The sequence below is a fragment of the Cervus canadensis genome, chromosome 8 (genome assembly GCF_019320065.1).
Source record: "Cervus canadensis isolate Bull #8, Minnesota chromosome 8, ASM1932006v1, whole genome shotgun sequence".
Classification (NCBI taxonomy): Eukaryota; Metazoa; Chordata; class Mammalia; order Artiodactyla; family Cervidae; genus Cervus; species Cervus canadensis.
Genome location: NC_057393.1, coordinates 81,109,709 through 81,132,615, shown reverse-complemented (window position 1 = coordinate 81,132,615; position 22,907 = coordinate 81,109,709). Strand labels below are relative to the sequence as shown.

The 22,907-nt window shown below is 37.2% G+C and overlaps 1 long non-coding RNA gene across 1 annotated transcript; it reads right to left on the bottom strand.

Annotated features, from left to right (window-relative positions):
- Positions 1 to 1,417: 1,417 nt before the first annotated feature.
- LOC122446087 lies at positions 1,418 to 22,399 on the bottom strand. The gene is made up of 3 exons (XR_006270768.1): positions 22,284 to 22,399; positions 12,073 to 12,077; positions 1,418 to 1,433 (listed from the first exon to the last, which is right to left on the bottom strand). It is a non-coding gene; the product is annotated as an uncharacterized LOC122446087 (long non-coding RNA).
- Positions 22,400 to 22,907: the final 508 nt, after the last annotated feature.

Below are 22,907 nucleotides of genomic sequence, written 5' to 3'. Positions count from 1 at the left end.
GATTCTCTCACCAAACAGCAATGTGCAATTGCACTGCAGGGGAAAGTCCCAGGTCTGGAGCCTTATGGTCCAGGTTCAAACCCTTCCCTCACCACTTGTGTCATCTTGAGGAAGCTGCCTAATTCTTCCAGACCTTGGCTTTCTCTTCTCAATTACAGGAATGATAACAGTATCCTTGACATCAAGTTGTCATGAGAAATATGGGAGGTAATTTATGAAAACTGTCTGGAATATGTTAAGTGCTAGATATATACTCTCCTTTTTTTTGTTTGTTTTTGGATATAAACTCAAGATTAGGTTATTGATCCCTAAAACCATTGGCTTCCCTGGTGGTTCAGTGGTAAAGAATCTGCATGCCAATCCAGGAGACATGGGTTCAACCCCTGGGTTGGGAAGATTCCCTGGAGAAGGAAATGGCAACCCACTCTAGTATTCTTTCCTAGGAAATCCCATGAACAGAGGAGCCCGGTGGGCTACAGTCCATGGGATCACAAAGAGCTGGGCATGACTTACTGACTGAACAACAACTTAAAACTATATTGCAAAATAGGCAAATGTGATTTGGGGTTTGTTCTTGTCATCTTAGTACAACACTTCTAGGGTGACTTAAGCAGGAAGTGAAAAAGTGATGTGACATTCACATAGCCTGTGATTTTGCTAAGCCAAGTTCAAACTGCACTGACCTCACAAGCAAAGGCTAAATGTTCACTCCTCTTACAATCTTTTCTGCCTGTTACAAATTATCTCTGAGGAGTAACTTACGACTTGGAGAAGAACAAGCAATTTCCACTGCTGTGATTTTTAAAAAAAATAAAATTAAGGCAACATGCAACTTTTGCATATTTAAATATAGGGTTTGTAGTTATAGAAAAATGAGGATCACACAGATAATGTATTTTTTAAAATCCCCCAGCCTCAGAATGACATAATATAACCTATTTCAATCACTGTCAGTCTCATACGCACACACACACAAAGGCAAAGTCTGAGTAGTTCCAGGGCTCAAAATGAGTAATGTCAGCTGCTAAAAGGTCTGTAAGTATAAGAGAAATGAAAACAGACAGACCATAAGGGGAGGAAGAGCCAATGTCTGTCACTGTGTATGTGTGTATCTATATATGTATCTGTCTTTGTCTCTCTCCCTCTGTCAATCTTTCTCTGTGTATGTTTCTTATTGTCTGTCTCCTGGCTCATGCTGTCTCTCTCATTCTCTCTGTCTCTCTCTGTCCTACACATGTGTACAGATACACCTATTAATGACTCTGATTATTCAGAAATGTGATATCATGACAGCAATAATCAAGAAAGATTGGGACTTCCCTAGTGGTCCAGTGGTTAAGACTCTACCTTCCAATACAGGGGAGATGGGTTTGATCCCTGGTCAGGGAACTAAGATCTCATATGCCTCAAAAAATTTAGTCACTCAGTCATGTCTGACTCTTTGCAACCCCATGGACTGTAGCCCAGCAGGCTCCTCTGCCCATGGGGATTCTCCAGGCAAGAATACTGGAGTGGGTTGCCATTTCCTTCTCCAGGGGATCTTCCTGACCCGGGGATCAAACCCGGGTCTCCTGCATTGCAGGCAGAGCCCTTACTGTCTGAGTCACCCACAGAAGTCCATATGCTTTGGGGTATGGCCAATAATTAAAGAAAGATGCAGCATCCTATGTAAGTGAAATGGGTAAGAATAGGGAAGTGAAGTATCCCTTTATCTGGCCAGTGCTTTTTTCAATATCAAGTTTTGTATCTCAAACGGACTAGTTATACATCACAAACTAATCTCTCATGAGTCTGACTTAGGAAGCAATGCACAAGCTGGGGAAGTGGACACTTATCTGAGAACAGTTTTGCAACCATATAGATCCCTTGCAACTGTTTAGTTGTAAAGGATGAAATCAAAACATCAATTAGATAATATTCTCTGAATAAACAAGCAAAAGATGCAAAAGAACAATGTTATGTATGACATTTTTGACAAAATAAAAATCCGTGTTTAAAGATTCATCATGTTATGTATATGGGATAGTGATTGTCAGTCACACTAGGAAGATATGGAAATAATTGCTATAATTTTAATGCTTAGTCACAGAACAGGCTTATACTGGGCCCAGGAAATGTAAATCTTTAATTAATTAATTAAATTAATTTAATGATTATTTTAATTTATTTAATTAATCCTTTTTAACCTGTACCTCAGATTTCCCGTAATTCTTACTACCCCTCTAGGTTATCACAATGCCGGGCTGTTACCTCATCCAACAAAGCTTATATCCTCTCAGTATACCTCTGTGATTAAAGGAAAACAGTGTGCTTTAAAGAAAAAAAAAAAAAATTTATTTGGCTGCATCAAGTCTTAGTTGTGGCACCTGGAATCTTTGATCTTCATTGCAGTGTGAGAACACAGTTATGACATGTGGGTTCTAGTCCCTGACCAGGGATTGAACCCAGGCCCCCTTCATTGGAAGCATAAAATCTTAGTCATGGGACCACCACGGAAGTCCCAACAGTGTGCTTTAATACATACAAAGGTGGAATATTTCATGGGTTATAGTAATATTTACATTTAGAGTATTTTTGAATCCCTAAATGAGTGCCTGATTGCCAGAAATTTAGGGAATCTTTTCCAAGGCAATGAATGTTTTAAACACAGCGGAATTAATGTATTGTGAAAAGTAAGATGGAATACAAAAGTTTTATATTCAAATAAAATGCCCTACCATTAGTTTGAAAAGTATTCACTTCTTTCTAATCTCAAGATGGGAAAAGTCAATATGTATTTTTAAGTGTTATTAATTATTTGGTTGACTATTTCCTAAATAAGTTATTACTGCTGGTTTTTAACAACAAATAGAGGCTTTGTTTGTTTGTTTTAATTGTAATGTAATTGGCTTACAATGCTATGTTAGTTTCAGATGTACAGCAAAGAGGTTCATTTACACATATATATGAATGGATAAATATGTGCTATATATAATGGAGTATTACTCAGCCATAAAAAAGAATGAAATAATGCCATCTGCAACAACATGGATGGACCTAAAGATTATTATATTAAATGACATCGGACAGAGAAAGAATACGACACAATATCGCTTATATGTAAAATCTAAACTACGACACAAATGAACTTATTCACAAAATAGAAATAGGCTGATGGACATAGACAACAAACTTATGATTAACAAGTAGAGTTTTATTGGAGTCTTATTGTTTTTTTCTTATCTTGCCCATGACTTTGGTGAGAGTGATCCCAGAAAAATGGCCATAACTAGCATGAGACCGTTTCTGTGAAATCCAGATGGGCCCCTCCATGCTGTCAGCCATCAGCCAGAAATAAGCTCCTCCCCTCACCCAAAACTGGGGTGCCCTCCAGGTGGAAGAAGTGACACTTCCTTCTAATGGACTATAATCCAAAAAAAAAGAGGAAAGGATCACTATGCTGTACAACTGAAACTAACACAATATTGTAAATCAGCTATACTTCAATTAAAATAAATAAGAACCTTTGGCTTCTCTAGCCTTAGGACTGTAAGCATCCTCCAGACTAGTTCTGATTCATGAAGACCAGAGTAAATCCTTGCTTATTAGAAGGCATTGATTGTTCAATTACAAACACAGCCCAAGAGAAAATATAACTTCAATGGATATGTTCAGAATTTTAATCTGGGTACTCACAAATGAACTAAGGAGAATCAAATATCTTAAGTGGAAAAAAAGAATGACGCTACATGAGAAATACAGATAGCTTCCTTACCATACTGCCTATTCCTTCATATAATGGATGGCATCCTTGTGTTCCAACTTTGGGCCCAAACTGAGGGTAATCCTTTAACAGTGTATGCAGAAAACATTTCTGGGAAACCAGGATCCTTATTACATGTCAGTTTATAATGAGATGTTGGTATCCGCATACAAATCTTGAAAATGATATCTAAATCACAGTCCAGATTCTTCCTTCACTTTCTTTATCTTCCCCTCCAGGAAACAGTTTAATTCCTTCATTTACATGTTTGTGCTCTGTGTGTCTTCTTGTAAAAGTTTGAAAGTATGTTGTTTAAAACGAATGTTCACTGTGAAATTTTGAAAATAAGAGAAGGTATACACATACATACACCCACACACAAAAGTATAAAAATAAACCATTATTTTGTTCCCAAGTTACAACCACTGTGAACATTTTGATCTGCAAGTTGAACTGTATGAAATTGCTGAAAAGTGACTGTTTTGGGACCTGCTTAATCAACAAATTCATTTGGTTAAATCTAAATTTTCTTTGTTTCTTTAAAGATTACTCTATGTGTTTGTGCTTATAAGGTTGTGGACACGTTGTCCAGACCACATTATATCTAGGCTTTTTTTTTTAGATTGAGGGCAGGAGGAGAAGGGAGCGACAGACGATGAGATGGTTGGATGGCATCACCAACTCAATGGACATGAATTTGAGCAAACTCCAGGAGGTAGTAAAGGGCAGGGAAGCCTGGTGTGCTGCAGTCCATGGGGTTGCAAAGAGTCAGACATGACTGAGCAACTGAACAACAGCAAATATACTTTTTGCCATGCAACTGCTCTTTAAAAATATAATTTTTAAATGAGATTTTCATTTAAGGATCTCCTTTATCAGTGTATTTGCTTTGTAGATTGGGGGTCCTGAGCTCCAGGAGTACTGTTATCTGCAGTATGTGTTAACCATTTACCAACCAAAAGCATTGCTTATGCTAGTAGGAAAGAAAAGCTATTAACTCGAGACATTTGAGAATTTTCTAAAAAGTATTTAACATGAAAAACTCCAGAGAAACCAGCTGAATATGTTATTTACACCACCAACAGTATTATATTTCCTTAGAACAGCTATATGATAGGAATTGCCAAAATTGTAATTCATCATATCAAAATTGACCTTTCCAAATATTTAAGAGATTGGAATTTTAGTTAAATACAGTTTCAGGAGCTCATTTGACTTTCAAGAATATATCTAAGAATGTCATGGTTGCATTTCAAATTGTGGTATTTGAAAATATATATTTCTAAATTATTATTATTGAATTTTTTTCCACCCCAGATCTATTCATTTTTGTTTTGCAATGTAGCATGCACTATTCCATTCTCAGAAAGATAAATTTATTTTTCATGATTTTTTTTGAGTCTATGAGTTTTGAGAGAAATATTTATCTAGACTCGAGCAAATTCATTTTCAAGCTAGGCTAGACACAGAAGAATAGATCCTTTTTTTTTCCCCTGTTCTTTTTTTTTTTTTTTTTTTAGTTGGAGGCTAATTACTGAAGTAGAAAAGGATCTTGAGCTGTTTGTGCTATACAGCACTTACTCTGGTTCCCCTCAGAAAACCTCACTTGGCCAAACAAGATGGCGAAAAACAAAAGTCAGGATGTATCTGCCTTGAGGATACACAATGCAAAGCTCAGTTTTAACATTTCTAACTAATTCTGTTGTAAAAATAATGATAGCATAGTATTTAAGCCAATATTTCCCAGATTTATCTGAGCATCAGATATCTTCCTGGAATCTTGTGGAGCTCCTGGGACTTAGGGTGAAGTCTAAAAAATATTATAAACACCTATAAAGAGTCCTTTGATTGCTTGATTTTTGCCTTCTTGAAACAGTGTCATCTTGGTCACTTATTAAAATCCAGGCAGTTAGGATGGCTGTCTACTGTATGGCAGCAAGTGTTATTTTTTATAAAAATGGTAAAGTGTTGTGTCAAAATTTGACTCTATAATGTGGTATTTAAATATCATTATTTTTAATAAGCATAGCATACAACACTGGCCTGGAGAAGGGCAACCCTCTTCTTCTTACCTGGAGAATCCCATGGACAGAGGAGCCTGGCCAGCTACAATCCATGGGGTCACAAAGAGTCGCACATGACTTAAGCAACTTAGCATGCACACACGCATACAGCACTGCAAATTATATAGAGTTCTAATGTTAATTTCCATTGTATTCCAGATGCACCCACACATACAGATTATAGATAAAATGACCATGTTAATGGTCCACTGAAGTTCCTTTTATATCTGGATTGAATGACTTGTGACAGTCTGCTGTATGTCCCCACACTCTTACTGTTTCATGACAGTATCCCTGAATACCCTGCTTTCTTGTATCTTCTAGAAGCATTTATAAATCTTCTCAGTTTCTGCCTGCAGTTGTTTGTTACTTGCTTGTTTGTTTTAATCGCCTGTATTCCTAAGGAGTCTGGCTTAGTTGAAGTTCTCTCTGAGTAGTGCTTGCAGTTAAGAGTTTACCAGGCAGGGCCTCATTATTTGCTTCGGTCTTGGCTCTGTGTCTATTTTGGCATCAGTGTGGACTTCAGGGCATATTTGGGGCATAGAATCCTTACCTACAATCTTGTGGAAGAGACAGACCAATGGATAGGTGAATAGGGATAACTTTTAACTGCAGGGAGTCTAGGAGCTCCAAAGCACCTAACATCCCAGAGAGGGAGTGTGGAGAAGAAAGAAGCTGAGAGACACCAGCAGGGCACTGCTGTGGAGGATCCTGTCTGACTTGGACAAGAACTCAGACTTAAATAGTGCAGGGTTTTGTTTACAAGTTATTTTTCCATTTAAAAAAATAAATACAGCCATGTTATCATTTAGCTGTAGTATTTCCTTTCTTTTTTATAAGGTAGAGTTATTTTTATCATTCCTTTGAGATAAGTTGATAGCTTTAACTTTAGGCTCTGAATGAGAAGACCAAGACATTGAATGAAGCAACTGCCCAGAGTCCAGGTTAACTTTTGCTGAAGACCCGACATGGAAATTTCTTGAGTCCTGAAATGAAAAATGAAAACTGGGGATAAAAGGAAAAACATTATTCTCTAAACAAGCAAATTCTAGACCTAGAGAAAGATATGCCTTTATTATTATTTATTTTAATTTTTAAAAACATATCCACCTTAGATGCTTTAAACTAAGCTGATATAATTACAAATTCATTCATCTTCTAATCAATTCCAAAGTTTAATCGATGAGTTTGGCTGTGTCATTACCAGGAAGAGATGTTGGACTGCAAATTTGCTAGTGATCCTTTAAGGTGTTTCTCTGATTACTGATGGAAACACTCCAAAGAATGTGTTGTGCTGTACGTAGTCACTCAGCCGTCTCCAACCCCTTCCGACACCATGGACTGTAACCCACCAGGCTCATCTGGCCCTGGGGATTCTCCAAGCAGGAATACTGGAGTGGGTTTCCATGCCCTCCTCCAGGGGATCTTCCCAACCTAGAGACTGAACCCAGGTCTCCTCCATTGCAGGCTGTTTCTTTACCATCTGAGCCACTAGGGAAGCCCAAGAATACTGGAGTGGGTAGCCTATTCCTTCTCCAGGGGAGCTTCCTGACCCAGGAATCAAAGCAGGGTCTCCAAAGAATATCCATTTACAAATCTAAATTCCAGGTGTATTTTTCCTTTTAAAATTGGGTCCTTGATACCAAGGGGGTCAGGGGAAGGTGGGATGAATTGGGAGATTGGAACTGACATATACACCCTTCTATGTATAAAATAGATAACTAGTGAGAACATATTGTATAGCACAGGAAAATCTACTCAATATTCTGTGATGACCTAAATGGGAAGGAAATCTAAAAAAGAGTGTGTGTGTGTGTGTGTGTGTGTGTGTGTGTGTATATAAAACTGATTCATTCTGCTGTACAGCAAAAACTAACACATTTTAAAGCAACTATATTCCAATAAAGACTAATTTTAAAAAACTAAAATAAAGATAACAATAATAGTATTCAAAAAATAAGTAAAATTGGATCATTGAAACACTAGAAACACTATAATTTGACCGTACTCTATAACACTGTTTTGATCAAAAATACAAAATACGCCTTCCTGGTTTTCTTATTCATATTATGACTTAAGTTCAGAAAGAGAAAGAGATTCAATTCAGTCCCCTGCATTGGGTTTGCTGAAAAGTTACCTGCAAAAAAAACAAAAAAAAAATGGTGATTAACACTTCCAAGCAGCTAAACCCAATCATGTCTTGCTAAAGAATAGTATTTTACAGATACTGTATTGTTTATGTAATTAAGGAACTCAAGACTGGACCTTTTCCTTTGTTGTGGATTGTTTTGAACTTTTCAAGAATACAGGAAACTCTTTGTTGGGTTAAACATTTTTAGTGGGGAAAATAATAGCAGTGACTTTTAAATCAGATTTTTTTTCCTGTAAAGGAGTGTTATTTTCATTTTCACTTGTTACAACACAATCTTTAAAAATCCTTTCTCCAAATAGTAGTTATTATTGTTTTCCTGAAATATATTTTACCAAGGATTATTTCCATTTCCCCAGGTAGCACTAGTGGTAAAGAACCCAACTGCCAATGCAGGAGCCATAAGAGACACAGGTTTGATCCCTGAGTGGGGAAGATCCCCTGGAAAAGGAAATGGCAACCCACTCCAGTATTCTTGCCTGGAGAATCCCATGGACAGAGGAGCCTGGCCGGCTACAGTCCATGGGGTCATAAAGAGTCGGACACAACTGAAGCACCTCAGCACACATTTCCATTTTATGACTCAGCTCTGGAACATTGGCCAAGGATTGTTTCTACTCTGCCCTGGTACAAGACTGCCCCTGAGAACCTACAGATAATAAAGAGATTTTGCTGAGAATACTGTTTTTCTTTCGAAAAATCAGATGGACTTATTGATTGATCAATAGATAGAAATAATGTCCAATTATGATGAGGAAAGTGGGAAACAAAATTGTTAAATCTTGATAAGTCACTGACATTATCTACTAAAATAAATGTGATAACCATAGGACCTATAAATTATAGTTTTAAGACTATATAACCACAAAAATTAACATACATGTACAGAGATAAGAGGATTATAATTGCCAAATTGTTTGTAATTAAAAAAAGAAATGATCCTAATCCCATAAACATAAATGGATTAAATAAATTGTGGCATATCCATGTTGAATGGATTCATCAGTCCTTACAATGCGTGTTTTAGAATTGAAAGCTAAAAACCATATGATTATCTCAATAGATACAGAGAAAGCCTTTGACAAAATTCATCTTCCATTTATGATAAAAACCCTCCAGAAAGCAGGCATAGAAGGAACATACCTCAACATAATAAAAGCCATATATGATATATATGATAAACCCACAGCAAACATTTTCCTCAATGGTGAAAAATTGAAAGCATTTCCCCTAAAGTCAGGAACAAGACAAGGTGCCCACTCTCAAAACTACTATTCAACATAGTTTTGGAAATTTTAGCCACAGCAATCAGAAAAAAAAAAGAAATAAAAGGAATCCAGATTGGAAAAGAAGAAGTAAAACTCTCACTGTTTGCAGATGACATGATCCACTACATAGAAAACCCTAAAGACACCACCAGAAAATTACTAGAGCTAATCAATGAATATAGTAAAGTTGCAGGATGTAAAATTAACTCACAGAAATCCCTTGCATTCCTATACACTAACAATGAGAAAACACAAAGAGAAATTAAGGAAACAATTCCATTCACCATTGTGATGAAAAGAATAAAATACTTAGGAATAAATCTACCTAAATAAACAAAAGACCTATATATAGAAAACTATAAAACACTGATGAAAGAAATCAAAGATGACACAGACAGATGGAGAAATATACCATGTTCGTGGGTTGGAAGAATCAATATAGTGAAAATGAGTATACGACCCAAAGCAATCTATAGATTAAATGCAATCCCTATCAAGCCACCAACGGTATTTTTCAGAGAACTGGAACAAGTAATATTACAATTTCACAAATGGAAATACAAAAACCCTCAAATAGCCAAAGCAATCTTGAGAAAGAAGAATGGAACTGGAGGAATCAACCTGCCTGACTTCAGACTATACTACAAAGCTACAGTGGTCAAGACAGTATGGTACTGGCACAAAGACAGAAACATAGATCAATGGAACAAAATAGAAAGCCCAGAGATAAATCCACACACCTATGGGCACCATATCTTTGACAAAGATGGCAAGAATATACAATGGAGAAAAGACAATCTCTTTAACAAGTGGTGCTGGGAAAACTGGTCAACCACTTGTAAAAGAATGAAACTAGAACACTTTCTAACACCATACACAAAAATAATCTCAAAATGGATTAAGGATCTAAATGTAAGACCAGAAACTGTAAAACTCCTAGAGGAAAACATAGACAAAACACTCTCTGACATAAATCACAGCAGGATCCTCTGTGACCCACTTCACAGAGTAATGGAAATAAAAGCAAAAATAAACAAATGGGACCTAATTAAACTTAAAGGCTTTTGCACAACGAAGGAAACTATAAGTAAGGTGAAAAGACAGCCTTCAGAATGGGAGAAAATAATAGCAAACAAAGCAACTGACAAAAAATTAATCTCAAAAATATTCAAGCAGCTCCTGTAGCTCAATTCCAGAAAAATAAACGACCTAATCTAAAATTGGGCCAAAGAAGTAAACAGTCATTTCTTCAAAGATGACATACAGATGGCTAACAAACACATGAAAAGATGCTTACATCACTCATTATCAGAGAAATGCAAATTGAAACCACAATGACATACCATTTCTCACCAGTCAGAATGGCTGCTATCAAAAAGTCTACAAACAATAAATGCTAGAGAGGGTGCAGAGAAAAGGGAACCCTCTTACACTGTTGGTGGGAATGCAAACTAGTACAGCCACTATGGAGAAGAGTGTGGAGATTCCTTAAAAAACTGGAAATAGAACTGCCATATGACCCAGCAATCCCACTGCTGGGCATACACACTGAGGAATCCCAAATTGAAAGAGACACATGTACCCAAATGTTCATCACAGCACTGTTTACAATAGCTAGGACATGGAAGCAACCTAGATGCCCACTGACAGACAAATGGTTAAGAAAGTCGTGGTACATATGCACAATGCAATATTACTCAGCTATTAAAGAGAATGCATTTGAATCAGCTCTAATGAGATGGATGAAACTGGAGCCTATTATACAGAGTGAAATATCTCAGAAAGAAAAACACCAATATAGTATATTAATGAATATATATGGAATTTAGGAAGATGGTAACGATGACCCTATATGCGAGACAGCGAAAGAGACACAGATGTAAAGAACAGACTTTTGGACTCTGTGTGAGAAGGCGAGAGTGGGATTATTTGAGAGAATAGCATTGAAACATGTATGTTACCATACGTGAAATAGTTTACCAGTCCAGGTTCGATGTATGAGACAGGGCACTCAGGGCTGGTGCACTGGGGTGACCCTGAGGGATGGGATGGGGAGGGAGGTGAGAGGGAGGGTCTGGATGGGGAACACATGTACACCCATGGGTGATTCATGTGAATGTATGGCTAAAACCCCACAATATCGTAAAGTAATTAGCCTTCAATTAAAATAAATAAAGAAATTTTTTTTAAAAGTGTGTGTTAGATCTACTGGGATGGATGAGGAAGTTGTGCTGCATTGTTTACTGAGAAGAGAATATGCATTATAATATAGTGACAGAAGAACAGTAAAGGAAATGGGTAAGTTTGAATGAAAAGAGAAGATATATGGAATGATAAACATCAAATTTAGCATTTAAGGGACTGAATTTGGGAGTGAGAATGAGAGGAAATAAAATCTTTTTTTTCCTTTTATGTAACTTGAGTATTGTTTCATTTATTAAATGAGCTTTATTATTTAGAAAGAGACTATTTTATTATGTATTGTTATACAAGGATAGTCATTTAATCCTGTTTCTACGTTTCTAGGCAGCCTAGAATTCAGGCTGACAGAGATTGAGATGTAAGAACAAAAAAATTAATGACAGGACCAGGGTGAACAAAACAGCTTCCTTCTCCTTAGTATTCTTCCCACTCTGTTAACATAAGTACTTTAACATTAGAAATAAGTTGATCTCCAAGCTTATCCACAAATGCATATATCAACTCATACATAACTCTATCTCCACTATGAATAAAAAAGTAAAAATTAATAATTTCTCTGGATAAAAGAAAAAGTGTAAGTTTGTAACCTATGGCTTTTCTTCCTACCTCATTTCTACCAGTTATACAGATTAACTACTTTTTGATCACCCTACCTTACCAATTTAATATTGTGGTGAATCATATGTAGTAAATAACCTTCATTCTTTGAATTAAAGATATAATAGTTCCTACACAATATCCAGTGGTATGAGTTGCCTTCAGATTAATTGTGTTATGAAAGGAGCTATGGTTTTGGAATGTCCTCATTTGATTTTTATCCTTATACTGAAAGGTGTTAGTTAGCAGAGAGGGATATTTCTCTTTTGGCATCATACATGTTTTACTCAAAGGTCATATTTCATTTTAAATTCACCACTTGGAAACCAAGGACAAAATTCAGAAATGGTAGAACTTGGGGTAAGTGATTCTTTAATTTTCAGCTTAAACATTCTATAAATTTATGAGTTTTAAGGAAAGGCAGAAGCCAAAACTACAGATAAAGCTCAGCATAATCTGTAGGTTTTTGTTCACTGTAGAATTGAATATAACATTGGGAGTGTATTAGTCTAGGGTTGGTATAACAAAATACCAGGCTAGGTAGCTTAAACTACACACATTTCTGCTTTCCTAGTTCTGGAGCCTGATGGGTCAGGATCAAGGTGCCATTAGGGTGGGTTTCTGGGGAGGCCTCTGTCTTTGGCTTGCAGACAGCACCTTGTCAGTGTGTCTTCCTGTGGCCTTTGTATGCGCAGGGTTTGGGGTGGGAGGGGGAGGGGGAGCACATGTTCTCAAGTGCACTCAGGTACTTCTTCTTATAAGGACACCATTCTTGTTGAATTACAACCACGACCTTAAGATCCTATTTAAGTCACATTGGGACTTATGGCTTTAACCTATTACTTTGAGGAAGACACAATTCAGTCCATAACAGGGAGAAAAATAGGCCTGGGATACTATAGGATACTAAAGTTGTATATGTTTCATTTTATGCTAAGTTTCTGCTTTCTAAGTTTTCACTCCCTCTTTTAGTAAAAGCAGTAAATTTAAGTGACATTTAACTGCCTTTTCCAGCCAGCAGTCATAATCTTTAAAGTCTAATTTTATAAAGGCATGCATTATTTCGTTAAATTGTTAAAATGTCTTTAACATTTTATGCAGAATATATGCATATATCTTTCTAAAGAGTTATGTTTAAAAATATGTCTTTTAAGAACTTTTCCTTTTAAAATAGCTTTAGTGCTGAAAGAACTGTTTAAATCTCAGTTAGTTGTTAGAAGCCATCAGTTTCTATTATTTAACTGCCACTATAAAAGTATTAGTTGGTTGTTAAATACTTTCTTCTGATTTATAAAAAAATCGAAATATAGAAGAGCACAAAAATCACATCTAATTACAGAAAGGACCAACAAACAAACATTAATATTGTGAAATTCCTTTTAGGCAGTTTTCTATGTCCATTGAACAAAAAGTGAAATTACAAAGTTTGAGTAATACTCTTCACCCTGTTTTGTGTATCAAGTTGAATTCAGCCTCCAGCTTTTATCTCAGCAGTATGAGATTAGGTTTGCTGAAATTGGATTGACAAGTGGTCCTTTTCTACAAATGAGGGTGACATTTTCTTCTCCCATTAAGACTCTCTGCCAAAATTGAAATGGAAAACAATACTTTCCACTTAATTGTCATTTGATACTGCCTTGAATTTCTTGAACTCTTGGTGTAATGAGACTTTATAAGAGTCTCAGTATCCACTCCTGTAGTCCTCAGACTCAGGGACTTGTAAGAATTTAAAACTATCACCTTGTAAGTCTTAGGCTTACCCAGTCTCTGTGTAGTAAGTGGGACTCATTCCTCTGTTAGTGGCTTCTGGGAGAACATTCAAGAGATCTGGAGTAGGTCTTGGCAAGAGACCTTCTTTAGTTTAATTTCTTCAGATCCTGTTTTGCTCTCCTCATTCTTGAACGTAGATGCCACCCACCCCTACCCCAGCACACCTCCTCTGAAGGTAAGAGATTTAATAATCTGACCTGTTACACTATTTACCAGTCCACTTACCCCAGACTACTAAACTTTGCCCATGTTCCCAATCACTGGCTGAGGGCTTATCAGCTTACATGAACCAACAAGTTGGCTACCATCTTGATAACAAGTATGGAACCTACCCAGAAGACTTCTGATACTGTGCTCTCCATCAGCCCAGCCTAGCACAGTGGCCATTCTTCTGGGTTTGTAGTGTCTCCTCAGACATTTGTCAGCTGAAAACAATGCACTGTCTAAAAGCTGAGAATTGTTTTATTGGGCAGACATACTGAGGACTTCAGCCCAGGAGACAGCCACTGATGGACTGCTCTGAAGAGGTAATGGAGGAGCCAGGATACAAAGGCATTTATGCAAAGTAACTCAATACTCAGAACATCAAATGATTATTGTTAATTAAAGAGAAATAGACATCCCTAGTTATTGAATTTAGTACTCTTCTATGTATAGGAAGTTGCATGAGTCTGAACTTATTAAATTCATCCTTCGATATGCACCTTAAGGGTTTCATGCTAGTGTTCTGCTTTTCTACTTCCTGAATCTCCTCAGGGTACACTGGCAAGGGGCAGCTGCAGTGGCTGATGACCTGATGGCCACAACATCCTTTGTTTACTAATGTGGCGGGAACAGTCTTCATTCACAAGCTTCAGTCAAGGGTGACACAGCACTCATTGATTTAAAAAAAACAAAAACAAAAAAAAACCTCCCAAAGTGAGTGATTTTCTTTCTCTGAAATGCTGTTCTCATTTGCAGTCTCGTCCCTTCCACAGTGTTGTGCTGCCTGGAAAACCCAGGTAGAGCCTCTTTTAGAGTAGTTGGTGTCCACCAATGCTGCTCTAACGCCCATCAATCAAAACAGCTAAAACTCTTCTCACAATCCTTGTAGAGAATAATGGGCCAATGGAACTCTACCATTCAAACTAGGAGTTGTGTTAATGAGTAAACATTAATTTACTTGGATGAATAAAATAAGGATAGACAAAGGCAAAGGAATATAGATGGCAAAAGATGACTCAGCACCAAGTTTTTGTCTCAATAATCTCTGTAGAGCTGTGGTTCTACACAGAGCAAGTGAGCAGAACATCTGTTTCTTTATCTATAAAATGCAAGTAGCAATAGGGCTGTGAAGATGAAATGATTGGATGTATGTCAAGGCCTTGGAATAGCACCTGGAATATGGCAAGCATTCACTAAATATTTTTTGTTGTTAGTATTGATAATATTGTTAAATGGAATTTAAAAATGGAAAAGATCCAAGCTTTTGTATATCAGTTTTACCAGTTTCTTACTGGTCAACTTGGAGACAGTTATTTGATCCCTGAACCTCCTCTGCGAATGAGAAAAATAACCAGTCCGGTGCACAAGAAACAACTTGTCCTCTTAACCTCTTTCAACTGCTGTCATTTTTATTTTCCTTCAGTTACAAAGGAATGAATAATTTTACTCATAAGAACTGCTCTATGTTTTCATTAGTCCTGTCTCTCTCACTGGATGGATTGGGCTGGCTAGAGTGAGAAGGGCACTGAAGGAAACAAATCAGAATACAAATCTGAATGAACAACTATATTTAGTGAATGCTGTTTTTTCATAAATACTGAATGCAAACCAGACCTAGCATAATATCTACATTTTGAAACTATATTTATCCTATTCCCATGAAACAAATTGTCAGGCTCAACTTTGTCAAAGCACTTGTTATTTGGTCTTCAAATAAAGATATGTTGTGAAATTAAGTGGGGAAATATTCTAGGTCTACTCTGAGAGTTTGGGGTTTAATTTCATCCAAATACTAGAAGTTAATTAGTTAAGCTTATCTGTTTCAAAACTGTGAGCAGGTATAAGAAAGTTGCTCAGTCGTGTCCAACTCTTTGCGACCCCATGGACTGTAGCTTGCCAGGCTCCTCTGTCCATGGAATTTTCCAGGCAAGGATACTGGAGTGGGTTGCCATTTCCTTCTCCAGAGGATCTTCCCAACCCAAGGATCAAACCTGGGTCTCCCACACTGCAAGCAGACTCTTTTCTGTCTGCGCCACCAGGAAAGCCCGTGAGCAGGTATAATGCTGTCCAAATTAGAGGGCTACAGATTCATTTATCATCCACTTAGATTGCAAAACATCCATTAAAATGCTTTGCATCTTCCTAGGCACAGGAGAATATACACATTCAAAATAATTAGAAAATAGGGAAATTTGATGTTTGAAAAAATTTTAAGGAAATGGAACAGCTTAAATTATCATATTAAGCCTCCAAAACTGCTACCTCGTTGAGTGGTCTTCTCAGAGTCTGTGTTCCAGAAACACCTGATAAGCTGATAGAAAGAAACTACTACTTTAAAGATACTATCAAAATAGCCTACCATTCTCTATATACATCCTAAATCAAGGTAATGTTTTGTTGACCTATTAAAAGAGCCTGACACCTAGTCTTCCATAATTATTTTTCTGTCTCTTTCTTTGTTTTCCAAATTATTTAGCTAACTGCATAATTACAGTGACAATCTCTGGAATCACCAATCATATTTTGATTTTGAAACCTTTTAAGCCATGTTTGCTAGCATTCAGAAGAGCCTGTCATTTATACTCAGAGATTTGAAGCTTATTCCTTAATGAATGTCATATACAATTAATTTGCAATAAAGTGAATGTGAAGCCAGGATTAAAGCCAGTTCCCTCGATGGTTTTCAAAATGAATACTTTGCTCGATCTAATACTAGAGAAACTTAGATAAACTTCAGCATGTTCAATACTTATTTATTGTTCTCTGGTTCATTTAGCACAGAAGGTCTTTTTATTAGCAGATACCTTAATGATTGAATGGTGTTTGTTTCTTTTGGTTATTAATCATGTAACTTAATTTTTATTGTTGAGAGATATATATTTACTTACTTTAAATGATGTGAAGCTCAATATGTAGGTTTGTTGGAACCCCTAATTGTAAATTAGGCAAGTGTGTTCTGGATATTTATTAGTTTTAATGATAAAACCCATATAACAAAGACTCACTGAGAAACTACTGTGTGCAAGACACTTAGTAAGTTACTATGAGAAGACTGGCACATGCCTCAGTGGAATTCACAGAGTACTTGCCCTTTGGCCCATTAGCTTCGATGAAGAATCTATGGTGAAATATGAATTCCAGGCTCACTGATATGCCCGTACAGCAGAAAAATGTCTGTTTTCTGAGGAGAATGTCTGCTTTCAGAGGAGAGACAGAAAGCAGTATTAAAGAGGCCTCCATATTCCTTGATTATACTTTCTTTATTTTAGACTCATGGATTTCATTTTCGGCAGCAAGATTGGTTTTCCTTGTTTGATGACTTACCCATCACTTCCTCTAGTCGGATTGAGCGTGTTACTATACTACTGAATCTTCTCGTGAAGTTCCCATCATACAGATACCATTTCCCAAAGAGACGCCAGAATCTAAATAGAGCAGAGTGGTTAGTGGGAAAGATAGCCTGGAGTCAAGTGACCTGTGCTCACTGACTCACTAGCCTCAGTCTCCCCATGCATAAAGCGAATGGGTCTCATGAAAAATTAGCTTCTACCATTGCCTTCCTAAGGACACATTCCTCTGATTGGGGATCCCAAGAGAAGAGCAATCTAAGAGGCCTCCCTTGGGTCAGGTGCCCTCCTTTTGCCGAAAGTAGGAGAGGATCCCTTGATGGATAGTTTCAGCACTGGGAGCCATAGCAGAAGGAGAGGCCCCAGAGGGGGAGGGATGCTGAGCTGGCAAAGTGACTGATGTTCTTTAAAATAGTGCTTCTCAAACTATGAAGGACCGATGGCTTTTTTTTTCTTTTCTTTCTCCCCAGTCCTTTGCAAATTGATACTTTTTTAAAAAAGACGTGTAAGATACAAACCTATCTCTAAATTATTAATCAAGTGTTCCTCCATCTCTCGGATTATCCTATTGCACAGTCTCAGAGGAGCTTCTCTTATCCTTGCTGAGGAAATCCCTCCAACATGCCCTAGAATCCCTCTACTTCTCATCTTGCAGCCTCTTTTCATCCTCTGGTCATCTGACTTAACCTTCACCTCTCAAGAAACTGCAAGGTCTTCCTTTTAAAAATCCAATAATATCTTGTCAGGTTTCATCCTCAAGTTCTCCTCTAGCACTTACTATTCCTTCTGGATGGAAGCTCTATCCTCAAGGACATCCCTCACAAGAACACATTTCCCTCCTTCTCCTCTCGTGAAACTTAGTGCCTTTTTCTTTCTCTCGGCCAAATTTCTAAGAGAGATGCTTTTCTAAGATTCAGGGCCCAATTCTTAGGCTCTGTGCTCTTTAAAAATATGAATATCAGTGTCCAAAATGTGGTTATGGGATTTTCTTTCAGATTTGATTGTATCCCAAGATATTTGCAAACAATATATCTGATAAGGGACTGAAATTCAAAATATGTTTTAAAAACTCATGCCGCTAAATGTCCAAAAAAAAAAAAAAATGTAATCTGATTAGGAAATGGGCAGAAGACCTGAAGAGACATTTTCCCACAGATATACAGGTAGCCACCTGGCACATGAAAAGATGCTCAGCATGACTAGTTATCAGGTAAATATTCAAATCAAAACTACAGCGAGGCACTTCCCTGTTGGTCCAGTGGTTAAGAATCTACCTTGCAATGCAGAGGCCACCAGTTCAATCCCTGGTCTGAGAAGATCCCACATGCCATGGGACAACAAAGTCTGTGTGCTACAACTACTGAGCGCATGCTCTGGAGCCTGCAAGCTGCATCCTCTGAGGCCATGCGCCACAACTACTGAAGCCTGTGCACTCTAGAGCCTGTGTTCTGCAACAGGAGAAGCCGCTGCCATGAGCAGTCTGTGTGTGTACTGTACTAGAGAGTAGCTCCCACTCACCACAACTAGAGAGAGTCCACACACAGCAAAGACCCAGTGCAGTCAAAAGTAAATAAATAGTCCACATTAAAAAAGGAAAAACTAAGATACGATCTAATGCCTGTCAGAATAGCTATTATCAAAAAGACAAGAAATAACAAGCATTGGCAAGAATGAGTAGAAAAAGGAACCCTAGGTCACTGTCGCTTGGAATATAAATTGCAGCCACTATGGAAAACAATTTGGAAGATCCTCAAAAAATTAAAAACAGAACTACCATATGATCCAGCAATTGCACTTCTGGATATTTATCCAGAGAAAACAAAAACACTAATTTTAAAAGATATATGCACCCCTATGTCCATTTAAAAGATATATGCACCCCTATTATTTGCAATAGCCAGGATATAGATGCAATTGAAGTGTGTACTGATAAAAGAGTGGATGAAGAAGATGCAGTATTCTGGAATGTTACTCAGCCATAAAAAGGAATGAAATCTTGTCATTTGTAACAACATGTGTAGACCTAGAGGATACAGGGAAATAAGCCAGAGAGAATAAAATAAATACCATATGATTTCACTTATATGTGGAGTATAAAAAGCAAGTAAATGGACAAAATAAAATAGACTCATAGATACAGAAGACAAATTGATGGCTATAAGAGGGGAGAGAGATGGGAAAACAGATGAAATAAGTGAAAGAGATTAAGAGGTTAAAAGTTCCAATTGTAAAATAATGTCACAATGATACAATGTACAGCATAGGAAATACAACCAATAATATTGTAACAACTTTGTACCATGACAGATGGTTCATTTCAGTTCAGTTCAGTCACTCAGTCCTGTCAGACTTTTTGCGACCCCATGGACTGCAGCACACCAGGCCTCCCTGTCCATCACCAACTCCTGGAGTTTATGCAAACTCGTGTCCATTGAGTCGGTGATGCCATCCAACCATCTCATCCTCTGTCCCCTTCTCCTCCTGCCTTCAATCTTTCCCAGTATCAGGGGCTTTTCCAGTGAGTCAGTTCTTCCCATCAGGTGGCCAAAGTATTGGAGTTTCAGCTTTAGCATCAGTCCTTCCAATGAATATTCAGGACTGATTTCCTTTAGGATGAACTGGTTGGATCTCATTGCTGTACAAGGGACTCTCAAGAGTCTTCTCCAACACCACAGTTCAAAAGTATCAATTCTAGATACCATTACAAATGGTATGTAGACTTAATGGCAGTGATCATTTCATAATGTGTACAAATAGCGAATCACTGTTGTACACTTGAAACTAATAGGATATTGTATGTCAATTATAGTTCAGTTTATAAAGATTTGGCTCTATCTCTGTGTTAGAATTTATCTAGTCATAAGATAATAGTATGTATATTCTCCCAATAGTGTCTGGAAGAAGATAATGGACTAGAACTTCTAAGTAGGCAGTGCTGACTCATTCATTGAAAAAGAAAGACACCATCGCTAACACCATCGCTAACACCATCGCTAAAATAAGGGATAAGCAACTCCTTTTGTTTCCTTCTTACTTGATACCTTTCTTTGTGTCTGGAGCTTTGGCAGGTATGAGAGGTGAAACTATAGAAAGAGCCTTTCATCCAAAGTCAATAGGTATGTTTTCTTTGTCAATAACAGGTTCCTTAACTCTCTGACCACCTGCATCATGATATATGAAATCTCTTTCTCCAAAGTTTTGTAATTTTCTTATATTTCTTCAAATCATTGTGTGTAATAGTTGACTTTCCATTTTCCACGATCCTAGCTTTGTGTAAGCTCCATTTTCTTATTCTCTTCTAGCACCTGTGTTCTAATTAGAGGTGAAATAAATGACATTCAGAACTTCCACTAAGGTACTATAAGGTAAGATCCTTTCATGAGTTGAATTCTTTGCTTTAAAGGGGGCCTTATGGCTTGATTTATGAGAAGAGATTAAGGAGGAATAGGAATTCTGTTTGGTGCTTTTTAATATAATTCATAATCATTACTGTACACATCTTAATGTAAATATACAGTCATGCTCAATTTTGTGTATCTTAATAAAGATGCTTTTTTTAAACTTGTTTGCTCATCAGATTCAAAATTACAATGGAGGCGTTTGTTGAAATATGAGATAAGTTGATTTTATTTCAAAAGCTTGTTTGTATCTTAACTGTAGTAACAAAAGGGTTTTTAAAATGTCATTAGATTTCTTAAAGCAGGAGACAAATATTGCACTTCAACAAGGTTGTTAGGTCTTGTGATACTCAAATCTAAATGGAGAATTAGCTGGTTCTAGCATTCATATCTGGTCATGATGCTGGATGTATTTCTATACCTTATTTAGTCTTCACAAATAGTGCCATCAGGGTTAAGTATTATGATCCCTATTTTACAAATGAGGAAACTGATGCTTTGAGATGTTAAGAACTTTATCCTATGATAATGTCAAAGGCAAGGTTTGATCTTGGACATGTCAGATGCCCTTCCCTGTACTCTTCTACCTTAATGCTGGTCCTCACATTATGATGCCAGGAGCCTGTATTATTGCTGTGAGGTTGTTAGTACACTAATCCTTTGAATGTTCTTTAGTGACACAGACATTCTACTAAATTATCCATTTATAAAACAAAGTGAACCGAGGCTATTCCATATATAGAAAAGATATGGTTTGGGGGACTCAGGATGAATTGAAATTGCTTATGAAAGCAAATAAAAGAAATACTAATTCCAAGTTTCTTCTTTTGCTTTTTGTTCTTTAAAATAAAGGTTTAGGAGTAATGGTGCTAGTATGGCCCCCAAAACTAAGCTTTTAAGCTATAGTCCTGATATTAAATACTCTCCACTCATTAGGCTCAGAAAAAAATACAGGTTAAAGATAAATTATATAATGAAATTCCTTTCCAAAGAAAGTCATGCAAGATATTGAATAAGGTACTGAGCTGAGTCGGGGGAAGGAGGTGCTGGTTAATGGAAAAGTCCCTGGGCTGGAAAATAGGAAATGGGAAATGCAGGTGACAGCAGCTCTTGAAGGCTTAAAAAAGCTACTTCACCTCTCTGGACCTTTGTTCTTTATTTGTAAATGGAGGGTGTACTGGTACTCTCTTAATATAAAATAATAACTTGCCTTTTGGATGTCCATTGCCAATGCAGGGAAGTGCTATGTCTACTAAAGTCAACTTTTTTCTTAATGGCCATTGAACTAAAGAGTTATCAGTTATTTTCCTTTTCCTGTTCTTTACTTTAAATACATCCTGAAACTCTTAATTTCTTTTTATTCTGTTACCATCCTGATTATCATTCAGCCTTACTGGGACAACTGTGTAATCTTCCTGATGGTTTCCTGGCTTCTATTCTTCCCGCACCAAAATCCATTCTGTGTGCAAGACTAGTGTCTAGGGGACCTGGATTAGAGCTCGTTCTGTGTGCTTGTGCTTGTGCATGGTCAGCCATGTAGGACTCTGCAACCACAAGGACTGGGGTCCACCAGGCTCCTCTGCCCAGGAGATTTCCCACGCAAGAATACTGGAGTGGGTTGCTATTTCCTTCTCCATGAGATCTTCCTGACCCAGGGATTCAACCCTAGGCTCTTGCCTCATCTCCTGCATTGCAGGTGGATTCCTTACCCCCAAGCCACCACAAGAATCCAACTAACTACTCTCTGTAAATGAGCACCGTTCTAGCTACCCAAATTTAATTCCTTTTAAAAACTAGGAGTTTTATTTTTAAGGCACATTAAAATATTCCCATATGGAAAAAATACTTATTTGTGTAGCTTGAGGGATTTAGGCAAGACATGAAGAATTCTCACATGTGTTTATGGTTTGTTTCATGGTCTAAGCTCCTCGAGGGTAGGGATTCCCTAGTGTCTTCCTCACTGTGTGAACTACAGTACCTCTAAAGATGCCTGTTCCCTGCAAGAAACTTAGTAAATATTTATTGAATGAATGAGTATAGAGTCAGAAAATGCTTTAGGTAAAATGTCTCAAAAAAAAATTAAACAGTGCTTATAGATATCCCCGAAAGGCTTATTGCTTTAGACGGAGGGTGGGGTGAAGAGAGAAAAGTAGAGGAAAAGATGAAA